The sequence below is a fragment of the Clinocottus analis genome, unplaced genomic scaffold, assembly GCF_023055335.1.
Source record: "Clinocottus analis isolate CAN_PGR_092001 unplaced genomic scaffold, fCliAna1.0.p SCAF_11, whole genome shotgun sequence".
NCBI classification, from domain to species: Eukaryota; Metazoa; Chordata; class Actinopteri; order Perciformes; family Cottidae; genus Clinocottus; species Clinocottus analis.
The window spans coordinates 16,154,256-16,171,839 of NW_027175832.1; positions in this window are offsets into that span (position 1 = coordinate 16,154,256).

A 17,584-nucleotide genomic window follows, 5' to 3' on the forward strand; every position below is an offset into this window, starting at 1 on the left:
TATTTAATGTATGCATATGTGTCTTTTATGTACAGTATTTGTATGAGTGATGTGCAGCTGAGCCATATTCATTCCTTTTTCTCCAATCATGCATTGATTCCCCACAAATCCCCACCATCTTAAGTCAGATATAGAGCAGAGCAGAGGGGAGGAAGAAGAGGAGGAGGAGGAGGAGGAGGAGGAGGAGGAGGAGGAGGAGAAGGGGCAGTTGTTCATTACAGCCTTTTTTCTATCGAAAGGTAGATGGTGAAATGGTAGCCTGATGGCCACTGTTTCCATGGCAACTCTGTTAGAGCAACCTCCGCCCACGACATCTCAAAAGATCAGAGATGTTATTTTTAAAGTAACATAAGACGAGATGGTGTCTAAAGCTTGAGGGGAAAAACAAATCCTGAATTCTCCTACCAAACAAAACCCAACACATACAGCAAGTGAACAACTGTACACACAGCACAGCGCACATTTTTGGGGGATGCAGTGAAGTGCAGAGGCCACGGAAAATATGTCTCTGTGTGGGACTTTGATTGGCGCGAGGTCACTGCACAACAGTGGAGAAACATGCACCATCTGCAACAACATTATTCTGAGAGAACGAGAAAGCAAGTTTTTCTTTTCTGAATGTGAATGTTAGAACTGCTTCGGTGGACTCGTCGCAGCATTAACAGCCTAAATAAATGTCCTCTGCTTTAATAACTCCTTTTGCAGAATTTATAGGATGGCGCTTTAGTGGCACAATGTCAAATACTCCAGAAAACTTTGCACGTGGTGGTCTCAAGAGGCACAAAGGGAAAACAGTATTTCGGAAGCTTGAACTGAATTTGATCCTCATTGACTGTCACATTGGAAAATGAAATGTTTAGGCATCTAACTTATTTGTGTGGCAAAAAAAAAAAGCGGAAAGTTCTGTTTCACCAGTTTTCTTGCATGCTGAACATCAAAAGTTGGGCAATTGTATATTTTAAAATATGTAAATAACCTGTAATAATAGGATATAGTTTGATATGTTTATGAACAATGACTTGTTAGCCAGCATGCACGTATTGTCCATTCTAGCTAAGAAATCCAGATTGAAAATTGAGAAGTATTCATTCACAGTTGTTGATAGAAGATGATAAGGAATGAGAGGAGAGAAAGAGGCAGGGAATGAACTTCCCCCAACCCGACAACCAGCGACGCTGCAGTACACGGTCGGCGTCCCCAACTCCTACCAGCCTCCAGAAATGAATAAAACATGTATCAAAAATGTGTTGTCACTCAAATTTGTTTTGCCTTCTATTAGTTTGAACCTGAGAAGACTTGACTGTGTTTGCGTGAGACGTTTTCTGTTTGTCTAACTAAGACGTTGCCACTAACACGCTCCAAAATGTTCCACTCACACAGACTCCGATGTGTCCCTCACATGCTGGGATGTCTTGTGCCACGTACAGTGAGGCCGAGCAGGACTTGGCCGAGACACTAAGAGTCCCTCTCTGTGTCTCTGGCTGCTCGCTCTGGTGATGGCTTTCGGATTGGTGTGCGCCACAATTCCAATGTAGCGCTGCAGGCTCCTCAGTGGACGCACTTGCCAGTATGCGTTTCCATGGAGACGTGGTTTGTTCTCGCGCCCCTGCAGCCTGTGTCATTGACTTCAATTAGTGCAGAAGGCCGTCTTGCCTAAGCACATACTTGCACAGAGAGCCGGGCTCAAAGGGTCGAAGAAAATTGTCTGAGGGCGCGGGGCTTCAGGGCTACGGAGAGGCTTCATGCTGTAATGGCATTCATTTCAATATGGGGCATTGACAAAACCAAATGAGTGAGTTTTACATTCATACTGAGCGTGGCTACAACCGGAAGAACTGTCTCCACGCAAATCACGTTTCCTTAAATCTGAATTTACAATTGAAACAGTGCGCAGATTCTTTTCACTGCATCTGATAATCTCATGCTGCCAAATGAAGGAGCAGGGCCTTCTTTCAGGAGTACAGTATTATTACTTTTATAAATTGTGCCCTATTAGGAACATTTAATTCAGCTTGTACAGCAGCTCTCATTCACCATTTGGCTCTACACGTCATGCCATTTTCAGTTTATTATGTCTCTGATCTGCTTTTTTTTTTTAATCAAAAGTGCAGTTCAGGCCAATTCATAACCTAAACTTTGCTTCATATGCTAAACAATATGTATGTATGTATGTATGTATGTATGATTAAATACATATATGACAACCAAGAATGTAACAATGCATGTTTCATTCTAGATAGCTATCGAAATCTGACTAACCAAAGTACATCAGACAGACATATGATCCACCTTGAATCTCTAAGTGTTCTTAAGGGTTTGTCACTGCAAACATGAGCATATTCATCTGCACATCTTGGAGTAGGGACATTCACCAGGCACACAATTAGAAGCTATTGGCAATAAAAACAATTAAACTCCAACTAGAGTGGGGACCACCATTAAGTTCTGCTCCGGACATAAGCCAAATAGTGTTTTGGTTCTGGGAAATACTGTAGCTTCAGACTCAATCCCAAACCGTATGTTCTTTTTTACTAACTGTTTTGTTTTACTTATGGCACAAATATACTCATCAGTACAAGCAAATGTATTCATCCATCTCTTGGTTGACACGTTTTATTTATTTGCATATTTTAACCACTTACAATTGCGTTCATGTTTGTTGTTAGGATTTTTGCACTCACAAGGCTCTAATAAATCTTTTCAATATACCAGAATACAAGAAAAAACAACGTCAATAGAGATGTAGCCCGAATTATAAACAACGCCCGCACCAGAGACCACATCGCCCCAGTCCTCCAAAACCTCCACTGGCTCCCTTTACAGCAAATAATCCAGTTCAAGATTCTCCTCATCACCGACAAAGCCCTTCACAAGCTCGCCCCTTCACACCACTCTGACCTCCTCCACCGACACGCTCCCACCCACAATGTCAGAACCTCAGGCGCCAGCCTCCTTACCCCCCAACTCTGTCCAAGCGTCGGACCTGAGGGGACAGGACCTTCTTCAGTGCTGATCCCTCTCTGCCCCAGCACCTTAGGCATTCCCCATCACTCGCCACTTCCAAACCATCACTTGAAACCCATTTATTTAAATCTGCTTTTGACCTGGAATACTAGTTTTTCATTTTGTTTCTTACTATTGTTTTATTTCTTGTGTTATTGATGCTTCTATTGTTTGTCTTTACCAGGTCAAGTACTTTGAGAACCTTTTAAAGCGCTACACAAATACATTGTGTTATTATTAGTAGTAGTAATGATGCTCGATGCTGACAGTGGCGGTTTGACATACATGCTTTTTTTCACAAAGATCCACTAAGTCATCTGGACACATCAGCTTGGAAACCTATAAATCCATGCAAAACGTTGTGCCAATAAATGTAGTAGATGTTGCAGGGAATAAGAGCAAAATATGGTGGAGCTAAATTAAATGTTAATCACCAAAGTCAGCAACCTTCATCCTTAATGAGACACAATGCGTGTCTTTTTTAAATAGCATGGTGATCCATCCAATAGTTCAGTCTGGACCAAAGTGGACCGACAGGCTGACCAGTAAGACTGCCCCGAGATCCAGGGCTCCAGCCTGGACGTCGTTCTGAAGCTTTAAGACGAGTGTAGTCGTTGGTGTAGTTTTCCTCCCATCCAGTGGGTCCAGACTTCCTTTCCCAGGAGGTGACTTTAGTTTCCATCCAGAGATACCGAAAGCATTACTGGCAAAGTGGTGGGATGTGCCTTTAAAGTGATTCAACCTTGACTCTCCCAACTCATTATGAGCACACTCCCAGGCTGCATCTGTAATTACCGTGAACAGGTGCATCACTCAGCCGCATCGCTGTGGAGTTAGAGATTTAATTTAGAGATGCTGCCCAGGATATTAACCCCGCTAATTACAACGCCGCGCTCCACATTGAACCGCGGGGATGAAGCGTTGTGGACCTCAGGGCTCGGAAAAGCACACAATTACCTTCGCTTTTATTCGGTGGGGAGTACAGGTGGAGAAGACGTGCTGTTTACACAGAGCGAAGCCTCCTTATTCAAAGAGCGAGGCCTTCTTATACAGAATTTTGTATGCAAATTGTGTGATGGACAGAGACAACGGCTTTTACGACTTGAACCGATTTTTGGAGTTTAAGCAGAAGATTCAAATACATAGTCCCTTCTTTTGTCCAGACCGAAACAATTTGCTGGACATTCGTCGTCCCCAGAGGTTGTATGCTGAGCGTCATGATGAGCTTCACATTAATGGGTGTTGGAGGAATTGCCATGAAATTTAGTACACAAATTCATATTCCCTTCTGGATGTTTGGAAAAACTGATGGAAAATGTTATTAATTCTGGTGCCAGCATCAGGTCAAAATATGCCTTTGGCCAAATATGTATCAGCCCCATCTGTAGCCAACAACACCGCTTTGCCCAGTAGCGATACTTTGTATACATGAGGGAGGTGGAATATATATACACAGAAGAAGTACCGAGGATTCCATCCACCGCCGCATATTGTTGTTAATGTGTATACGTTTATTTCACGTGCATCTCGGTCAGAATATTTGTATTTTCCATTAGAAAAACAGAATAGCGTGATACTGTCGCTAGCCTGTGATCTTCTATTCAGCCATTCATCCTCTCCTCTACACTGCTCACCCCCGCACTAGGGAGCTCAGAATCTGACGGCATTCACTGAAAACCCGCTGGAGTGACAACAAGAGGAGAGGAGAAAAGACGAGGCGGTATAGGAAGGAAAGAAGAGAGGAAGTGTGTGTGTGTGTGTGTGTGTGTGTGTGTGTGTGTGTGTGTGTGCGTGTGTGTGTGTGTGTGTGTGTGTGTGTGTGTGTGTGTGTGTGTGAGAGAGAGAGAGAGAGAGGGACAGGAGGGCAGTGCAGGGGCACAATGTGCTGACAGCAGCCCGGCCCTCAGAGCACAGCAGATGGCTCGGACTGGGCATGGCTGTGGATGCAGATCAAATCCTCACCTCTCAAACGTATCAAGCTTTGACTAAATGGAACTTCAAGGTTTCGGTTAGCTTTGTCCGATTTTATTTGACACATTTTTGAAGGATGTTGATGCCATGCTTGCTGATGTTTAGCAGGTTTAATGTTTACCACGTTTATCATTTTTGTGTACGGCGTAACAAACATTCGCTCATTAGCAGTGAACATGGTGAACAGCTGAGGCTGGACGTCACCACTTTTGACATAACAGTTAAAGCAAACACAAATTTTGACCTGAAAATGTTTGAATCAAAACAGACATTATGCATGAACACATTTGCCTCCAAGTGCTGGACTTGAAAGAAAAGTTTGGAATGATAATTTATGTGTCAGTCACATGATAAAAGACTTACATATTTAGATCATTAAATCCCCAAAGTTTAAAAAACATCACCAGTAGCCAAATCCAGAGTCATTTTCCTTCTTTTAGATCGAGAACTATAGGCTGGATCGAGGGCAGGGAGGCGGGCTTAAAGGAAACGCTGGTGCGCTTGCTCTATTGGCCCCAATGATGTGGAAGATCAGTGTGTGTCTTTCTCTCTCTCTATTACACACACACACACACACACACACACACACACACACACACACACACACACACACACACACACACACACCCAGACAAAGACATCCAGGTGGAAGAGGGAGGTATAGTTTGACAGTTTGAAAGTGACTCACCAATTACAACTCACCAGCTATCTCATTATAACAGGACCTGTTATCGGAGTGAGTTTTTAAAAGTCCAAACTTTCCAAAGTATTTTACTTGGTAATTGTTTTTCTTTATAGAAATATAGCAGAGATCTATAAACACTTTCCACAAAGTAACACTTAATAAGGTCTAGCGTTCAGAGTTTTAGTTGGTTTATTGGTCATCTTACATTACCACATGTTGGCAGCAACTCAGCGATGAACAGAAGAAGTACTCGCACTAAAAGACCTTCTTAGGGGGATTTACAAAACATGTCTACCAACATTACTCTTCCACTGCTTGAATCCATAAATATGATGCAAAACAATGACAGAAGGCTGAAAAAAACAGCTCTGTTATGGACTGAGAACATGACACCCACGTCACTTCTCTGGCACTTTCATTTAAACTTCCGGCAAAGCTGAAACCACCTGTCAGCCCCAGACTTTCCACTCAACGCTATCGTGTGTTGCTTTGTATGCGCCTCTCCTCCTCTTCCTTTCATTCCGCGAGCCTTCTGCGTCCGTCTCGTTCCGTCCCGGAACTTCACAGCCAGCTTGCACCAATCGGACGGGTGAGAGCTTTACAAGTTCCATTTTGTACTTTGTGTGTCACATTACATCTGTGTCACTGAAATGATGAAGGCCAGTCACCTCAGATATTTCTGTCCCTCTTTCTGATGCGCTAACACACACTCACACACACACACACACACACTGACAGAGCTCCAAGTTGCCATGGCAATCTGGTGATAGTGAGTTATGATTGAATGGCTGGGAGTGTACATGTGTTTTGATTGCCACAGTCTGCTGCATGGCCATTGATTTCTCCTTTCACGGCACAGACCTGCTGCAGTCATTATCATTTCTGGTGAACTGAGCTAAAGTAATTGCAGCCAATAAAATGCAAGCAAAGTGTGTTGCGTCATTCAGATGCAAGTGATTTCGTGAACGTATGTTTTGTCTCACGTGATGCGATGGTGCTTTTGTTCCTTTTTCATGAACATTTTGCATTGGAAAGACATCTACAATGTATGTACTTGGACACAATTTAGCCTGCAAAAATGTAAGATTGAATGTTTGTGTGAAAAAAAAAATGATGTGCATAGTGTGCAGTAGCAGAAATCCCACACTGAAAATAAAATTGGAAACGCTCACTGTCAACTAAAGTGGTCCCTGAGGAGTCATGATGGGATTGTTTTCCTTTTCCTGAACTACTTGCAACGACTTTGGCGCTCTGTCCGTTTCGATGCAGCTGCGTTGCCCGGCTGGGGTGGTTGAAGCTATGGCTTCTGTGAACACAGTAGCCGTATGGCGTCCATCTCAATCTGCCTCAGCAGCATTCAATCAGAGTGCTGTACATTATCTAGCTCCGCTGGCTATCGATCTGCATTGATACAGCTGGTCTGGCCATCATCTCTTAGAAATGAATTCTAAGAGATAACCTAAAGTTATCATCCTAATTTTGGTTAAGATGCTGGGTATTTTAAAAAAAAGTCTAGTGGGCAGTGTTTGTCATCTTGGGGAGGAATAAAACACAACATTAAACCAATTTCTCCACTTCTAAACAGTGTATACATTTCAAACAGCAGTCCACCAATCAGTGAGTGACATTAATATTCAAAATTGTATGTGTATCTGTTGTAAAGATATTTAAGACGTATCATTTCTGTGTTTTCATTCGACAACGTGTGCACGTGATTCTCTGCACGAATCTATGAAACACCATTAAAGTAATTTATAGAAATGTACACTTGAAATGATTCTTTACTCCTTGTTTCTTCGTATTTCTTATCCTTCATATTTGTAATGCACTCATGATAGAAAACTAAACTACTCTTGTATGGCAACCTGTGGCTGGGACACACAGCTGTTTTGCATTTGGGCTAATTACTTGCATGTCTATATATACACACACTGTGCTGGTGTTCTGTTTCTCTTGTGGGCAATAAGAAGGTCCATGTTGCTGCTTGCATAACTCTTATAGTATTCAGATTGTGCAAAGTATAGTTTTGTTTTGTCCAAGAAATATTACTTTGCAAACGGATATTCTCATGAACAGATTAATGTTAGCCTGCTGGTGACAGCGTCCCTGGCTCGTCTTTCGCCACATCTGTAAATTCTCTTGGAAAATATGCTTAATTAATTTGAAAGAAATTAAATGTACAATGCAATGCACATAATGGCCTCTTTTTTTTGTGTTACTATTTCAAATGGTAGGATTGTCTACTATAAAGATGATGTCGTACACCTAAAACACTGTTCACATGAATATCATCATAAATGCAAATATAAAAAAGATTCCACTCTGTCACTTCTATTGAATCCCAAACGACGACCAAATTAAAACACACACTTCCTGTTTTCACAGCTGTTGTTGTTTTAGCGTGTTCCCTCATTATCTTCCGTGTATAATCACATTATTGGATACACGCTGCAGTGCCGCTCTCGTACTCAGTTTGAGTCCTGGCACACACACACACACACACACACACACACACACACTGGTGTCTTTACTCATCTGTTGAGACCTTGTCTACGGACTGTGTGGGCATGAACATTGATTGACATCTCCCTCCCCTCTCCTGTTAGCGTTGCGGCACCTACAGGGCCGGTTTACTGACACTGTGACCGGTGTGTGTGTGTCCTGAGCAGCACAGGCCAGATTTGGTCTACTTGATGAATATAAATCAATCTGGAAATAAACAAAAACGCTTTCCAAATAATAAAGACTAATGCTGGTGACACGGGTGTTTGCTCCAGGTGTGAGCAAACTACAGGGTTAGCAGGGTCGCTTTCAGTCACAATTTGTGACTTTATTTGTGTCGCACATTTGCTATTTGCATCCCTTTCAGACACACAAACACTATCAAAGATGTTAAGATAAAACATAAGACATAAGCAAGCCCATATTAAAACAGACACATTAACAATACACAGACAATAAAACCAAGACGTGGGCATAACATGTTTTAATAAATAACATCAGCAACAAAAACCCACACTAACGTCTGTGTCGATGTGATTTTTGTAGCATGTCGTGCAGGTTCATGGATCCTTTTTTCCTGTATGTTCCCGTTTGTATGTAAAATGTTATCATTTTGATTGTCTATAATTGTAGCTTCATTATGTTATTCTGTACTCACAACATCTATCGCATATCAGTTCAGTTCATCCAAGGCGAGGGTTCCATTCCCAGTTTCTCCTGCTGAAGTTTCTTCCATTCTTTTGTTTTTAGAGAGTTTGAAGGTTTTGGGGGGGGGATTTTGGGCTATATAATTAATATTATTAAAGTTTGAATCCAAAAGCATTCCCTTGTTCAGTTCATCATCCACATTTCTATTTGAAAATGTTGTTTCCCTCAGGAAGATAATCCCGAGAGATAATACTGTATGTGCTCTTAAAAAAACACACACACACACACACGCTCAAATTAATTCCACACAGTCAGCATTTACTTTCTGCTCTTGAACTTGACATATAATGTTACATGCTACAAACTGTAGCCTGTATGATATCACAAACTCATTTTGTGATTATGTACTCTCGGTCTCTCTCCAGACTCAGAGCACATCGCAGGCTGACAACATGGTATGCTCGTCCGCCTCACTAAGCTTTTGAGAAGCACGGCGTGTCTTCTCTTCCACCGACCAAATAGTCTGCTCCAATAGTCAAACCAATACTGTGATGGACCCGGTGGTATGTCTTTGTAAAATAAAGATCTCTGGGTGTTTAATTTTTGCTTCACACGCAGGCTGACATGAAATATGTAGAGAGTAGATCTTTTAACATGTACGTCCTAAATAACGATGTAACTGTTAAGCACCCCCCCAAAAAAAATCATTTTTCCAGCAGAAACTTCACATTAAAAGAATTCTGACAAGTGCTTGGATGTGTGTGCGTTCATCTATTTGCAGTCATGCAACTGGAACCTATACAATAAATGTGTGAATATTTGTGATTGATCCACTAATGATTAAAATGAGATATATTCCTTTATTAGTGGGGAAATCTGCAGGATTACGGCAGCAGACAGGTAAAGTGCACACAAGAGACACATCGTGAAAATAAAAAACAAGTAATATGAATAAACAGTAAACAACCGTAATTAAAAAAAAAGCAGTAAAGAATCCACAAGAACAATATCATAAATACAGACAGAATAAAATGTATTTATATTGCACCGGTTGAAGTGGGTAAAGTAACTTTGTGAAGTGAAGTGACTAGTAAGATTGTTCATTTTTAAATCCAACACATACTACAACATTTCCTATGCAATAAATATTCAGCCTAATTAGTGTAGATTATAAGATTGAGTAATAGATTGATCCATCAATGTAAACAAATATATGCAATAATTTAATGAAAGCGTTAACAAGGTCCACAGCTTCCTAATTTCGTAGACACTAGTACATTTGATGGTTAGTGTAAATAAACATGTCATGAGTGACATTAACAAGAAAACATGCAGTAGGCATTTTGTTGTTGTTTATGTTAATGAAGTGTAAAAAACACATGAATCCAAGGGTTGCGTTGGTTTCACTTAACTGCACCGTCCAAGTGATTTATGGCTTTTTCTGTTCAATCCTGTGGCTGCTGACTTGACCTCATGTCCCTCCTGTGCTCGCGACAGAAAACACACTTGCTGTAATAGGCTGTGAGCTTCTTGGCAACATTAAGCTAATTTATTTTCCTTACACCTTAATAGTCCTTTGACATTATCTCTCAAGCTGGATCCTCTTCCTTGAATTATTTCTGTTGCCGCTGAAAACTCCCAAGCAGCCGAGATTAATGGTTGAATTGAAACTTCAATTATTTTTCCCGTTTTGTTTATTTCTCTGCACATTTTCAGGGGTGGAAATGTCTCAGTTTCAGGTAACTTCTCTCCCTAAAACCTGATGTCCTCTGGATGCTGAAGTGTCAGTGCAACACAACAACTCCTGCTTTGATTTCTGTTTGTGCTTACCGGGTATGCATTTCTATTTTCCTGCCGGGCATAAATAGAAAAGACTGACACCTCAGTTCTGCACACAACCCATACAACACATACTGTATACAACACTCCTTAGGCCTCCTCTTTTGGTCTCCATGACAACAAAGACATTTTGTTCCTTGATTTCTCAGATGCTGCGAGAGCCAGATCCATGCTGTGTGTGACTGACAGAACTATGTTAAACAGCTGAATACTTTTATTATCAAAGATATGGATTGTTATTGAAGACAGACATGCAGGTGACAAGCATTGTGGATGCAATTGTGTATACTTTGTTTGGGTAAGATTTTATAGTACGGTGCACACAAACGTTTGGAGTTACTGAGGGACGACTTGATAATCAATTACTCATTACGGACCTAGTTAATCATTAGTTATGCCATGCAGGACCAGAAAACACAACAGCTTGTCTGATAAGATGGTCAACGGGTCAGATTAGTCGATTCTAGAACCATAATTTGTTTTGAAGTTGTGGTTGTTGTCCATGTTTGGCATCTCTTTAAATGTCTCATGTTAAAAAGACTCCAAAAAGACTTTAAATCTACAAATTTGGTGACGATAACATCAATGGGACACACATTTTAAAATAATGGAAAAATGAGACAAAAGCTGAAACAGAACATGGGTGGACGGTGATGACACCGGAAACGACTAGAGTAATTCCGACTTTCATCGCAGTCCATTTAATAGTAATGAAAAAGGAAAGCTATTTCACTTGAAACAAATGTGAACCTCACGGTGGCATTGGAACGAAAAAGTCAGGGGATCATCAAGGTCATGAGGATGCATCCTCCCAGGGATCTTTCCAACAAGTAGCATTCAGTGATAATTCTGCGATGAAGCCTCAGTAGATTCATGAGATCTCAGTCACCAGAAAAAGGCCACATGGTCATTGTGGCGTATTAAAAGCTCCAGCTGCTCGAACAAAGCCTGGAGGTCATGCAGCTGGCTTCCACTCGCCTTATAATTAGTTGTCTAAAGCAGAATGACATGGATTACCATGTTTCACATTGCAACCATTAATCAACTGAGAAACTGCACCGTGATCTTTGTTCATACAAAAACCTGTTTGACTGAGGTCCGAGGATGATGTGAGGACGAGTCCAGGATGACGAGCAGTATAGAAGTAAACCTGAACAAAGAGATCAAAATTAAACTGAAAAAAAAAAGCAGCGTCTATGCCTAATGAAAAAAAGACGGGGGAAATCCACACACTGCTGCAGGAAAATCTTTCAGATTTACTCATCTAAATAGACATTACATTACATTAAGCAAGATAATTCCCTGACTGGAGGTGGGAATTACCATAATTGTCTCCTTCAACTTTAATGTTCCAAACAAACCATTAAGTTTAGACACAACCTGTGAAACGCCGTTTGAAAGAGTTTACAATGCGGTTGCATGATATAATTAGCGAGGCAAGAAATGAAAGTCAGCGTGGTGAAAACAAAGCCATCAATGCCACACTGTTTCAGGACAAACTGAGCCACGCTGAATATCAAGTTAGAGCTTTCGAAAGTGTTTCAGTTCTGATTTTCAGGCCTGCTGAATATTGCTCTTATCCTTTGTGTTACAAGCATTTGCATATCAAAGTCCTGGTATTATGTTTGTCTCTTTTTATTTGTTAACAGAATGTATTGTCTTTTCTCTCTCTAACATCCTTTAGTGCCTCCTAAAAAACTATTCAAACAAAACAGGGAAGCAAATCACAAGTGGTTGATGGATGCTACCAGTAAAAGAGGTCTTAAAAGTAGATATTGCTTTGTAAACAGGGTTCACAAGAGGAAAGGTATTAATGTGCACAGATGAATCAAAGGGACTGTACAAAGCTTAATCTAAATAGTTTTTAAGAGAGGATATATTTATATATGGTCCTGTGCAGTATGTCTCAGCTGTTGTGACTATATATTTTTATTATAAGACTCATTATAATTGACAAGTGCACTTCAGTTCTCCTTTTTCTGCCAATTTTCCAGTGTTGCTAAGGCTGGAAACAGCAGTGGTACATGCTCTGGTAACTAACAATAAATACACTCTCTCACACTCATACGCACTAAAATCTCCCCTACTGAGTCTCCGTGATTTGTCATTCTCCTCTCCCACGCGAGTGAAAGGACCTTGTGACGACATGTGTCATCCATTACCGAACATTTTGTTGAGCTGCTTTTCTCTTTTCTATGGCAACCTGCAATTATATTAGCATGCTCCGAGGAGTCGATCCACACTGCCAGCCACACATTAAAGGCAATCAAAAGCTTTTGAACAGACTTGTCAGGACCAAGTTGGAGGCTTGGGCAGTACTGATATGGACAGCTTATATAAAACAGCCTCAGAAAGACCCTTTAAAACATCATGCAAGTCTATGTGTTACATATGGACCTAATTGCATCATTCTAAAATGAGTATTGGGAGAATCTGGTTCGCGTGACCAGAATCTAGTGTATTTGCTTTCAAAAGGTCGTTGTTAGCCCCCGAGCAGCCCAAGCCACGCAGCGTCCATTATCAGACAAGGAAATGCACAAAGTGATGTTTCCTACAGGATCTGCGGAACCACAACGTTGATTAACTTTAGTTAAATTACTGAACGACAGTAAAGCTTTGTGGGAAGAGTTCTATCCGAACAGAAATGAAACTTACCGTTAAGTTTATGTAGACACATAAACCCGTAACCTCGCCGTCACTTCCGCGCGCGGCAGTAACGTTTCCCCATCAGTGGTTCTCAAATGGGGGTACGTGAAGGTATTCCAGGGGGTACGGGAGATTTTTTTAGAATCCATTTCAAATTAACATCCATTCAAAAATCCTTTAAAATAATTATTTCTAAAAGATCCAAAAAAACATATGTGTAAGTTCATAAACTGAATTTTATGTAAAGTCGGTTATTTAATTTAACTATCCTAAAATCCCTGAGTCTCCCCCATATCAGGATGGTTTGACCCAACCTGGCACACGCTACCTGCCAATACCTGACCTGTCTATCTATCACTGCCGCCATTAAAACTCAAACAATGAAGTCGTGGTTGAAGTGAAGCAGCAATGCTGCTGAAAACATGGAGGGACTAGCCAAAGAAGGCCAAACCAGAGCCGGCAAAATTCCATCAGTTTTCAGACGACGATGATTTAATGGGATTCACATCCACGTGTTGCAACCCATCCAAGCCTTTGTGTTTCTTCTGTGGGAAGAGGTTAGCCAACAGCAGCATTGAGCCAACACATCTTGAGTGGCATCTCAAGACAAAACATGCAAATTAAGCTGGTAAGCCACCATTTTTAAGAGGAAACTTTCTGAATTCAGGTCTCTCAAGACACGATGCGTAAAGCCTCCACGACATCAGCCAAAGCCCTGGAGACATCTTATGCGGTATCTTTGCCTATAGCTGAAGCCAAAGAAACCATACAATATAACCGAAGACCTGCTCCTTCCACTCGTGAACAAAAGTAGACAAAAACGCAGCGGAGAGGTTAAAGACTGCGCCTTTGTCAAATGACTCTGTCTGCCGCAGGATAGACTATATGGGACCAGACATTGTCGAGCAAGTTGTGGGCAAAATTTGCGACTCTTTTTCACTCCAGCTGGACGAATCCACAGATGTCAGTGGAAATGCACAACTTGTTGCTTTCGTAAGATACATCGATACGGACGACATTTATGTGTTCTATTCTGCAAAACTTTGGAGGGAAAAACAACAGGAGAGGACATGTTGTATGTTGTCAACACAGCTGGAAATCCTGCAGCAGCATCTGCATGACGGGCAGAGCAAGAGCACGCATTAACAACAATGACCAAATGAGATCATATTCAAAGCAACTTGTCTCACATGGTAGTGATATTTAGTTAATTAGTGCTCATGCCTCATGACAATTAAAGACACATTTCCCAAAAACCATGCTGCATCCCTCCAACTGACTGGCATTTCTCCTCATTTATTTGTTTTTAAGAGCGAAAAAGGGGGCGAGTGCTCGTCGCTGAGAACTGAGAATCTTCTTTTTGCTCATCTCACCATCTGCCATTACAGGAAAACATTAGATCCTTCTGTGCAGGAGGATCAGCAGCCCATCTCCATCATTTTTTGTGCCATGAAGCAAGATCCAGCAGACCCCCTGTGAAATCTTAACCCGGTAGCACACAAAATGTAGCTGAAAATCCGGTTGAAGCTGCCAATCGTCTTGGCAGTGATCTCTCTGTTTGTGGTAATTATGTTAACGTATTAAACTCAACGACGGCTGTGATTTGTCAATGTTAAAATGCTACACACCTAAAACTAATGACACTGACTGCAGAGTGTCTTGTAAAACAGGTCAGCACCACATACAGGCAGTGATGTCCTGCAGTGAGGACAGAATGTAACAGAATTGATGGACGGATTTATTTTTGCAGGCAAAAGGTATCTTCACCCACAGCTGCGAGAGGTCCAATTTTCCCTTTTCTTCTAAATCAACACATAACAGCAAGAGCAAATTGTAACTCAAATGCGCCTGATGGGGTTTGAAAAAGTCGATTTTTTTTTATTCTTAAAATAATGTTGAATTTATTAAACATTTGGAGCAGGGATTGGTTCTAAAGATTTTGGGACTTTTGGGACTGATTCTCTGTTAGTATCATTTAAAAAGCAGCATGTTCATTGAGTATAAGTTCAGTATCTTGTGGAGATGAATATCTGAAATGATTGGAGAGAGTCTATGGAGCAATTTAGTGTTTGGCCAATTGAATTCATCCTATGAATCCGTGAGCACTTTTGCACAACTTGAAATTGAAATCCTGACCACATGAATGAAGACACTTTTTTTTTGGCGTGTGATTCAATTTCACTGTTTGGTATTAATTTGCTCACAAGCTTTAAATCTGAAGGGCTTCCATATTATCTCAGCGAGAAAACATGATCAACAAATGCTTTCTAAAGACACAGACAGATTGAAATCTCAGACAAAACCCTGTTATTCTTGCATCCTTTCATCAGGACGTTGTCAAGCTTTCAAGTCTGGAACTTCACAGACGCTTTGATAACAGCAATTATAGCAGAACCAAAACTGAAGGCTTATCTTTGTTGAAATGAAAGAGTCATTCAAGGTGAAATAGCGTGTACTGCCATGTGAGAACCGAACAAAATAAGTACTCGGTATCAAATATAACAATATATTATTCAAACAACCTCTCTCCACCTTAGTCCACAAGCTTTTATGTGAATATGTGAGGTAACATATATCAGATTCTTGAATTCAAGAGGCCATTAAATAGCCAGAAGGTTGCTGGTTTGGCCCTTGACACAGAGACATTTCAATTATGGAACTCGCCGTCAATGTCACTGTGTCCTTGAAACCCCAAATTGATTGTTGTATGCTCTGACCACAATGGATACAATACCTATAGGGGGAGAAAAAAAATAAAATCAAGAAAAATGTTTGTTTTTTTTCCCCATCTTTCTCTGTTTTTATTCTGCTCTCACACAGTGGTAATTCACTGCTGTGTCAGACTGCATTTGTTTGCGCTGCCTCGTGTAAAGTTCATACAGATTTGGAAAGCCAAAACACTCGAAGCCACTGAAAGATGCAGCTGAGTGTTTTCCATGGAAACAAGGCTCACATCGTTGTCTTACTCGCTATCATGCTGCAAAAATAGCCCACAGGTTGTATGACTGCAACGGTTTGGAATGTAATTTCTCTCAATGGGAGCATTTCCATTGAGGTCTTTGTGGCCAGAAACGGTGTTAAAATGAAACAGCAGATGACATGCGTCACTACCCTTCATCCAATCAGGTGTTTTCATGGATTTTTGTTCTTCTTCTTTTTATACAATTTAATAAGCAGCGAATGTCTTCAAGTCAGTTATTGTGGTGTTTCCTGTTTTCTGTTTGGTTCTTTGAGAATATCCACATCATGGCTGGGTTAAGAACTTTGTATGCCTCGTTGATTTATGGCTGACCCATCAAAAGGCCCAGCCGGGTGATCAATCATCCCTGCACTCAAAACACTATCCTGCTTTTAGCTGCTACTGGAAATTGTCTAGCCTGGATCCCGGGGCAGTTTAAGAACCTGAAGAAGATGGGGACATTTAAAATGAGGGTATTTTATCTCATATTTAAAGCCCTGGTTTTTACTTATTATAAGCTGTACTATATATTGTTTTAGTGTTTGTTCAATAAAGGAATAACAAACAAATGACTGTACAAAAATACATATTTTAATGTTAAATAATATGAAAAAATACCTCGTATTAACTCCAAATAGCCAGTCGTTGTCAGATTATGAAACAAAGGGCCCTTGTGCACACGATTAAGGGGTTTGGTTTTTGTTGTTTGTTGAAGGTCATTTTGTGGTTAATTTCCGTCTGTTTGAAATTATTTGTTGTCCGTTTGTGGTCGTCTTGCTTCTTTCTGTGGCTGTTTTATATCTATTTTAGGTTGATTCGCATCTGTTTGCTGTCATTTTTCTTCTCTTTGTGTATCTGAGTGTGGATGATTTGCATCTTTGCGGTGTATGTCTCATTGTGGTCATTATACCCATTGGTGCAGGGAGGTTTTGCATCTGTTGGTGCTTATTTTGGATGTATTTTATTGTCCTTGTGGGTCTCTTTGTAGTCATTTGATTCACTTTCCAATGAGAACAATAACAGCTTCTTAGAGACTCTGGTCTGGGGGCCCTTGCATTGATCAATCCCATTGAGATTTAATCAAAGCAGCTCTTAGTATTCAGACTGTTGTTTATTTGCAGATAAAATGTTGTAATGGATTCTTGCTTTGAGCCTATCGATGCCCTGAGGCAATTCTTTGGTCGCTGCCCATGGTGCTGAAAGTAAAACAGGCTCGCCAGCGGCCACACAGGGGCCTACAAATCCCGTCCATGAAAACATCACTGCATTTTGGTCTAAAATGCCACAGTGCAGCTTGACTAGCCGGCATTTGGGGATTATTGTGCAACAGA